The 7,855-nt window shown below is 29.7% G+C and overlaps 1 non-coding gene across 1 annotated transcript; it reads right to left on the reverse strand.

The window, feature by feature from the left end:
• Window positions 1-6,394: 6,394 nt before the first annotated feature.
• Window positions 6,395-6,461, reverse strand: MIR8001B (microRNA MIR8001b). Its single transcript, NR_127180.1, has one exon. It is a non-coding gene; the product is annotated as a microRNA MIR8001b (primary transcript).
• Window positions 6,462-7,855: the final 1,394 nt, after the last annotated feature.

Genomic DNA, 7,855 nt, shown 5'->3' on the forward strand with positions numbered 1-7,855 from the left:
ACATGACTCATGAGTACAGTTGGCCTAATATAGGATGGATCAGATAAGTTAAATGAACACGAGAAATATAGAAAAATAAAATACTCACATTTAATATTTAAATCAGAATGAGAAATGTATGGTGTGTTTTATTTTTCTTACATAGTTTAAATTTAAATATCATAATTAATTTGAAATCTGTAATAACTAAGAGTTCATTATCAACGCGAGAAACTTACAATAACAATAATAACTACACTACAATTTCAATTAAGTTAGGATGATTATATTAATCATTATCACTTATGGTTAAACATAGAGATTGCTCTAGCAAAATATGTCACTCAAATTCAAGACTCGAAGATTTTTATTTGCAGGAAGTTGATCTTCCAGAAGTGGCTAAAGGCCTTTTTAGGATGAATAAATTGGATTTTCCCACCTTCCAAAGAAGATCCAAGAAGACTAATACCTGACAATTTGATCCACCTTGAATACTTTTCATTATATGCATTAACAATTGTAGATTAATTAAATGCATTAGTATAGTTGTTCTATTTTGTAAAGATGGTTGGATCATAATCTTAATAGGATAGGATCTTTCTTGTCGAAGATGTAAAAGAAGGTTAGCTCCATTTGGTTGTTAAATTATATAAAAATATTAGTAATTGCGTAGAATTCTTTTTGCAAAAAAGGCTACAAACTATCCTAATGGAAGTTTAGCCTGAGGTATCTACAAAGAATTAAGGTTGTTCGAAACGCATCTAATGCTACAAACTATCCTAATGGAAGTGTTTTTTGGTCTAATGCTGCAATCTAGGGTAAGCATCAATAAATGGAGTGGAATAAATCATAGGAAAATCGAAATATAGTTGTTATTGATGTGTAAATCACATATACAGGAATTCAGCCATTTGTTATCATTACCTTAAATGTTTATAACTGTCTTCTTCATATCAAACTTCATCAATGTAGAGAACTTGGGTGTATATATAGACAGGGGCGGACCCACAGTGGTTCAAGTGGGTTCAATTGAACCCACTTCATCGAAATTTTTTGTATTTTACATATATAAATTAATTGTAAGTTTGTTGATATAAGTAAAATGAACCCACTCTTTACACAATGAATGGCGTGGATCAGTGGTGAATGGGTTCATTTTCGTGCCGTGGACCCAAGTTCGAACCTCAGTTAACGCATAACTTTTTGTTCTTTTTTGTATTTTCTTGATACTTTTCCTTTTTAAAATTAACTAACAAATGTAGACTATTATAGATCTAGACTTCTAGTTCATGTGAAATAACAACAGTAATATTCTAAATTTATTAGTTAAGTTTTTTTTTTTTTTAATGTTTGTATTTGAGAATTATTTAAAATTGTCAATAATTTAGACAATAAGTTCATAGTTTTAAATATTCTCTCCGATCCATATTATTTTATCATTTTCTTTTTTACATGCATATTAAGAAATCATTAAGAAGAAAATAATTTTACTAATCCACCCCTTAAAAACTTATTGCGAATTTTACAAATAAATGTGAACACTTTCAAAAAGAATTAATTACAAGGATAATATATGAAAATTTTGATTAATGCTTTCTTGATTTAGTAAGGTGGACAACTAATTTTAGTAAAATAAACAATTATTATGAAACGGATGAGTAGTACTTAGTTTTATTTTTTGAAGTATACAAAATTATGTATTTATTTTCCTTTTTACTTGGTATACACGAAAGTTAGGATAGTGCATTTTTATTTATTTATTATTTTACTAATTTTTATTTATTTATGGTTTTCAAAATTGTTATAGTTTGTCTTATATATATGAGTAATAAGTAGCTTGTTAAATTGAAAATATGTGGAAAATTTTCTTGTAAGTAGATAAAAATTTAATAGAGTATTTTTTGTTAGGAATATCATCTCAAAATAACTTGTTAAGGATATAATTTAAAAAAATTGATAATTATTATTATTGATCGTTGCCATGATTATTTGTAACTTGAACCCACTTGAACAAAATTCTAGGTCCGCCACTGTATGCTATAGTTTTTGGCCCATTTACTTTCTTGTTTCCTATGTGTCATGTAGCCAAAGGCGTATGAAGGGGTCACGGGAACCCATACTTCCATTTTGAGATCCTATATGATAGTGTTATATTTTAAAAAAATATTGAAATATAGATGTGTGTGAATTCACACTCGAAATATTACATAAAGCGATAATACTTGGTGCACCTCTCTACGTGAGGTTAGAAATTTGAATTTTATAGTTATCTTGTTTTATTTTTCTTTCTAAAATTAGATAACACTTCTCTTAGTGGTAATTGTTAGCACTTTTGGTATATATAATTGGACTTATAATATTAAAATTTTAACGGTTTTCATTAGTAAAAACCCAAATATTTAACCGATCAAATTTATATCTTAGATCAACTTTTTGTAATAATGCATCCATTATCTCAAAATTCTAGATACGCCTCTATAGGTGGTAGCGAAATGCTTTTCCAGTGCATAACCAACTTGTGGTGATAGATCACCTGTTTCCTTACCAACTGTCCCACTTACCTTGTCTGTCTTTTCTACACTGATCCTACCGGTGTTTTTTTTCATACCACTGCTTCAAATGAACGCTTTTGTTACATAATGAAAATTCAAAAAGATTTAACTTATATCCAATAACGGTGTAAATTGTAATGAATTGCACTGATGGTGTAAATTTCTTTTTAATTATTTATGTTTCTATGAGGATGTTATAGCTGAACGGTACATTCTGAAAAACAATTAACCTATTTATCATCATCAACAATTAAAGCAAATTATGGTTGGTTATGGCTTGAATTTTCCTTAATGAACGGTAAATAACAAGAACTTTATCTGCTGAATGATCATTTGACTATAAAAACATGTCCAATAAGGGAAATTATTTTACTAGAAAAAAGAAAAAAAGAAGACAAAATATTTAGACATTAATTAGCAATAAAGAGAAGATTTTGAATTTTCCTATGTATTTTTTATGCATCTTAAATAAATTTTTTTTTCTTTAAGGAGTTGGGTTGATGGTTGATCAGTTTTGTTTATTGTCTTCTATAAATGCACCGGAATGGGTTTTCACAATTTTTGACAATTTGAAAATATGTAAGATGGTACAAAATGGATTCTTCTCCATCCATCTGCTTAGGGTTTTTGTATCCATTTCTACGGAGATTTTTACATAGTAATATATTATCGTCTTTGCAGCACCAAATGTCTTAGTTAGTTTCATTAATTTGCCGATTATTAGATAAGTTTCTCTTCGTGATTTAGGTTTCTTTTCTCTAAATCAATAAAAACAGCACTAAATATGTTGGCTAAATTTCATTAATTTGCTCAATTAGCAATATTATTTTTCGTGATTTAGGTTCCTTTTCTCCAAATTAATGAAAGAAGGGAGACGTAACTTGATTCTTTGAAAATTGAAAGCTAAGTGACCACGAAAAAATAGGGTTCTTAATGCTTATTCCCGGATTCAACTATTTCCAAAAGAGTTGATCAGCATTCCTTAAATAAAATTGCTTTCATAAACTTCCCTTAAATTTAGTTTCATTGTAAAAACAACTCTTCTAATTATTGTTTAAACAATCACTATTATATTATAAAAAATTATCCGTGTACTGTTTCATTTCAATAGGAGAAAAATAAGAAAACTCACGCAATGCTAATAGAGAACCACCAAATTGAACTACTTGCAACTTCTTCCTAAATACAAATAAATTGTAATTATCTCTCAACTTTTATGCAAGTATAAAACAAAACTGACACACACTAATATTCTAGAACCTTCATTCAAGACACATGTATAATGCATGTAAAATCTTTTTCCCTTTAAATTAGTAAAACACCAAAAAACCAAAAAAAAAAACAAAACAATCTTACACATTTGTAACGTTCATTCAGGTGCCAAAAAAGTGATTGGTATTTTTTGTTTGCTTTTTTTCATCTTGGCTTTACAAGATTCAATACCAATTACCATGGTTGTCAGTTTCCCTTCAGGCAAATTTAAAGACCCGTTTGAAAAAAAAAATTGAACTCTACAATAGCATTGTCATTGTCACACACTCACACTATCAATTTGTCTCCTTGTATTGTTTCATAGGAGAAGAATAAAAAAGATTGACACCATGCCAATAGAGAATCATCAAACTGAGCTACTTATAATTTCATCTTCAAATATAAACGAATTGTAATTATGTCTTAACTTGTGTATTAAGTATAAAACAAAATTGGGCACACATTTTTAGTATTCTAGAGCCTTCATTGAGGACACATATAGTGCATGCGGAGTGTTTATCATTTAAATTAGCAAAACACCAAAAATAATAAAAAACAAATAAACTTTCACAATGTAAAGTTCATCCAGATGCAAAAAATAAATAAAATTGTTTGTTTTTTTTATTTGCCTTTTTTCATCTTGACGTTACAAGATTCAATACCAATAATTACCATGTGCTGGTTTCCATTCAGGCAAATTAAATAAGCTGTTTGAAAATAATTGAACTCTTTTTTTTCGTCTAACAATTAAACTATCCAATATATTTAGAATTTAACTTATATACACTGATACTATAAATATAAAATAAGACAACATACATTATTAGTCTCACAAATTTGTCAGGATATTTCATTTTGACACTATTAAACTAGGCCTTATTCCAACACTTCATTAAATTTAATGCATAATAATTCATTATTGTAACGGTTAGATATAGTGACATTTTTAATAAAGTGGGAGAGAAAACCACCTTGCTGTGCATATAATCCAAAACACCAACGCTGCTTCCTTCAATATATATACACTCCACCACTCATATCAATTGAAGCACCAATCTTCTTTTTTTTCTTCCTTTGCTTTGCTTTCTCCGTTTTTTTTTCTTTCTTCTCTCTATTGTTATGGGGTCTGTTATTAACGAGGGCGGTGTTGAGGAGGTTAGAGTAGAGATAGAAAACGTTGAGGAAATGAAGAAAAAGTTGGAGAAAAGTACTTCAGATGGAAACTCGAAAGAGGAAATTCCGTCATTTGATATCAAGGATTATGAGGAACTCGGATTGATAATCGATTTGGAGGAACTAGGGGATTCTAGTTACGAAAATGTTGGTATGGATTTTAATTCTATGTTTTCTAACTTTTTTCCTGAAGATGAAGAAAAGTTAATGGAAACTACTTATGAGGATCATGCAGGAGTGATGTCTTCAACTGTTTCATCATTAATTGAATTAGAAAAATGGATGGAAATTCCTCCTCCAGAAGAGATCAGATTAGGAGGGGAGGGATCATCATTCACTAATCGAGCTAGCTGGGACTTCGAACTGATGGAGTACTAGTGGATCTGGGAACCTTGATGAGTACCTCCGCTTCTATCATCAAGGATAAAATCTCTTAGCTTGTAGATTTATGTATGTCTATTTTTATTTCTGTCTGTTAGAGTCCCACATCGATGTGGGCAATTAAGATCCTTAGTCTTGGGCAATCCTCATGTCATAAATTAGGTTCAAAGTAGATTTCTTTTTATCATCGTCTTTCAATTTTTTTTTCCGTCTATGTTATGATGTACAACTTAAATTAAAATAAATAAGTAACTTAATTTGTAATAATGAATTGTGCATTAATCCTACGTCTCAAGTTTTTTGTCCCAAACCTTGTTGAGTAGATTGCAACTCTATACGGCTTATGAAGAAAGAGAGGCAACAAAAAAAAGTAAATCATGAATAAGAAAGATTAATGAAATTAGGGGTGTTTAATTAGCGTTTGTGCAACAATTGTGTAAAAAATTTATGTAACTAGTTTAAAAACAATGTTTAATTAATTTATGCAACAATCGTGTCAAAAATAATTATGTAGCTATTTAAAAATTGCATTTATTAGCTCTCTTTTTGTTGCCTCTTGGTCTTCATAACCCATATATAGTGTTTGCAGAATCTTTAACTTTAAAATTAGTAAATAACAACAAAAAAAAAACTTCCACATTGTTAAGTTCATCCAGGTGCCAAATAAGTGGTTGGTATTTTTTGATTGCATTTTCTCATCTTGGCGTTACATGATTCAATACCAATTACCATGTGTTGGTTTTCCTTCGGGCAAATTTAATGACCTGTTTCAAAAAAAACAAAAAAATCTTTATCTTCGTCTAACAATTAAACTATACAATATTTTTAGAATTTAATTTATATACATTAATATTATAAAAATATAAAATAAAGCAACATATATAATCACTCTCATAAATTTGTCAGGATATTTCAATCAAACACTATTAAACTATGCCTTATTCCATTCTTAATTATCTAAACTAGCTTACTGTTTAATAGTAGTAGTAAGACAACACTTCATAATATATAATGCATAATACTTGCACTACAGGAAAAGTGTGAATTATATGGAATTTTTCTAGGAATTAGTATGAAAATCCGCAGGAAACTTATTTTCCTGCAAATTTTCATACTAATCCCCATGAAATTCCCTAGATAATTCACCTTTTTCTTGTAGGGTTGGTTGTTCCAACGGTTACATGTAATCACGTTTTTAATACAGTGGGAAAAAAACCACCTTGCTAATAGTGTGTTATTTTGTGCTGAGTCATACATGCAGGCATATAATCAAAAAATACTATGTTGCTTCCCTCACTATTTATACTCACTTAACCACTCAATTGAAGCACAAAACAATCTTCTCTTTTTCTTCCTTTGCTTTGTTTTCTCCTTTTTTTTTCTTCTTCTCTCTATTGTTATGGGGTCTGTTATTAACGAGGGCGGTGTTGAGGAGGTGAGAGTAGAGATTAAAAATGTTAAGGTGGTGAAAGTAGAGATAGAAAATGTTGAGAAGGAAATGAAGAGCAAGTTGAAGAAAAGTACTTCAGATGGAAATTCGAAAGAGGAAATTCCACCATTGGAGATCAAGGATTATGAGGAACTCGGATTGATAGTCGATATGGGGGAACTAGGAGATTCTAGTTACGAAAATGCTGGTATGGATTTTAATTTTATGTTTTCAGGCGTTTTTCTTGAAGATGAAGAGAAGTTAATGGAAATTACTCCTTATGTTTATCCTGTAGGCGCGCTGCGCTGTCATCAACTTTTACATCATTAATGGAATTAGAAAAATGGATGGAAATTCCTCCACCAGAAGAGATCATATCATTCACCACTGGAGCTGATTTTGACTTCGAGCTGATGGAGTGGATATGGGAACTCACTTTTGATGAATACCTCCTCTTTTATGATCTATGATAAAATCCACCAGCATGTGGATTTATATATGTATGTCTATTTTTATTTCTGTCTGTTAAAGTCCCAAATTGATGTGGGCAATTAAGGTCCTTGGTCTTGTACAATCCTCATGCTATGAGTTAGGTCCAAAGTTTATTTTTTTTTATCACCATTAGATCGAGCCTGAGAAAACTTTAGAGATCAGAATTGAAATGTCTTATTTTCTTTATCAAATTGATAATGGATCGGATTAGTTAAATGAACATGAGAAATATAGAAAAATAAAATACTCATATTTAATAAAAAATCGACGCAGAAATATTTTGAATCTTATTCTCTAAAAGGTTCTACTTCTTTATATTTCTGGACTGAGCAAATTGCATTTAAATCTTTATGGATTTGAAACTCTCTGTTTTTTGCTTTACTTGCTTTTCATTAACAGGGATTATCACCTAAATTTTCAGGAATTGAATGATATCAACGTGTAAAATTTAAATTGCCATTTCCATGTGGGAAGGGAAATGTAGAAGAAATGAGGGTTTTGGTAGGGTTTGGAACCTCTGCTATGTTATATGAGGAATACAATAACAATATATATATATATATATATATATATATATATATATATATATATAATCCCA

This window comes from Solanum tuberosum, unplaced genomic scaffold (genome assembly GCF_000226075.1).
Source record: "Solanum tuberosum cultivar DM 1-3 516 R44 unplaced genomic scaffold, SolTub_3.0 scf00244, whole genome shotgun sequence".
Taxonomy (NCBI): Eukaryota; Viridiplantae; Streptophyta; class Magnoliopsida; order Solanales; family Solanaceae; genus Solanum; species Solanum tuberosum.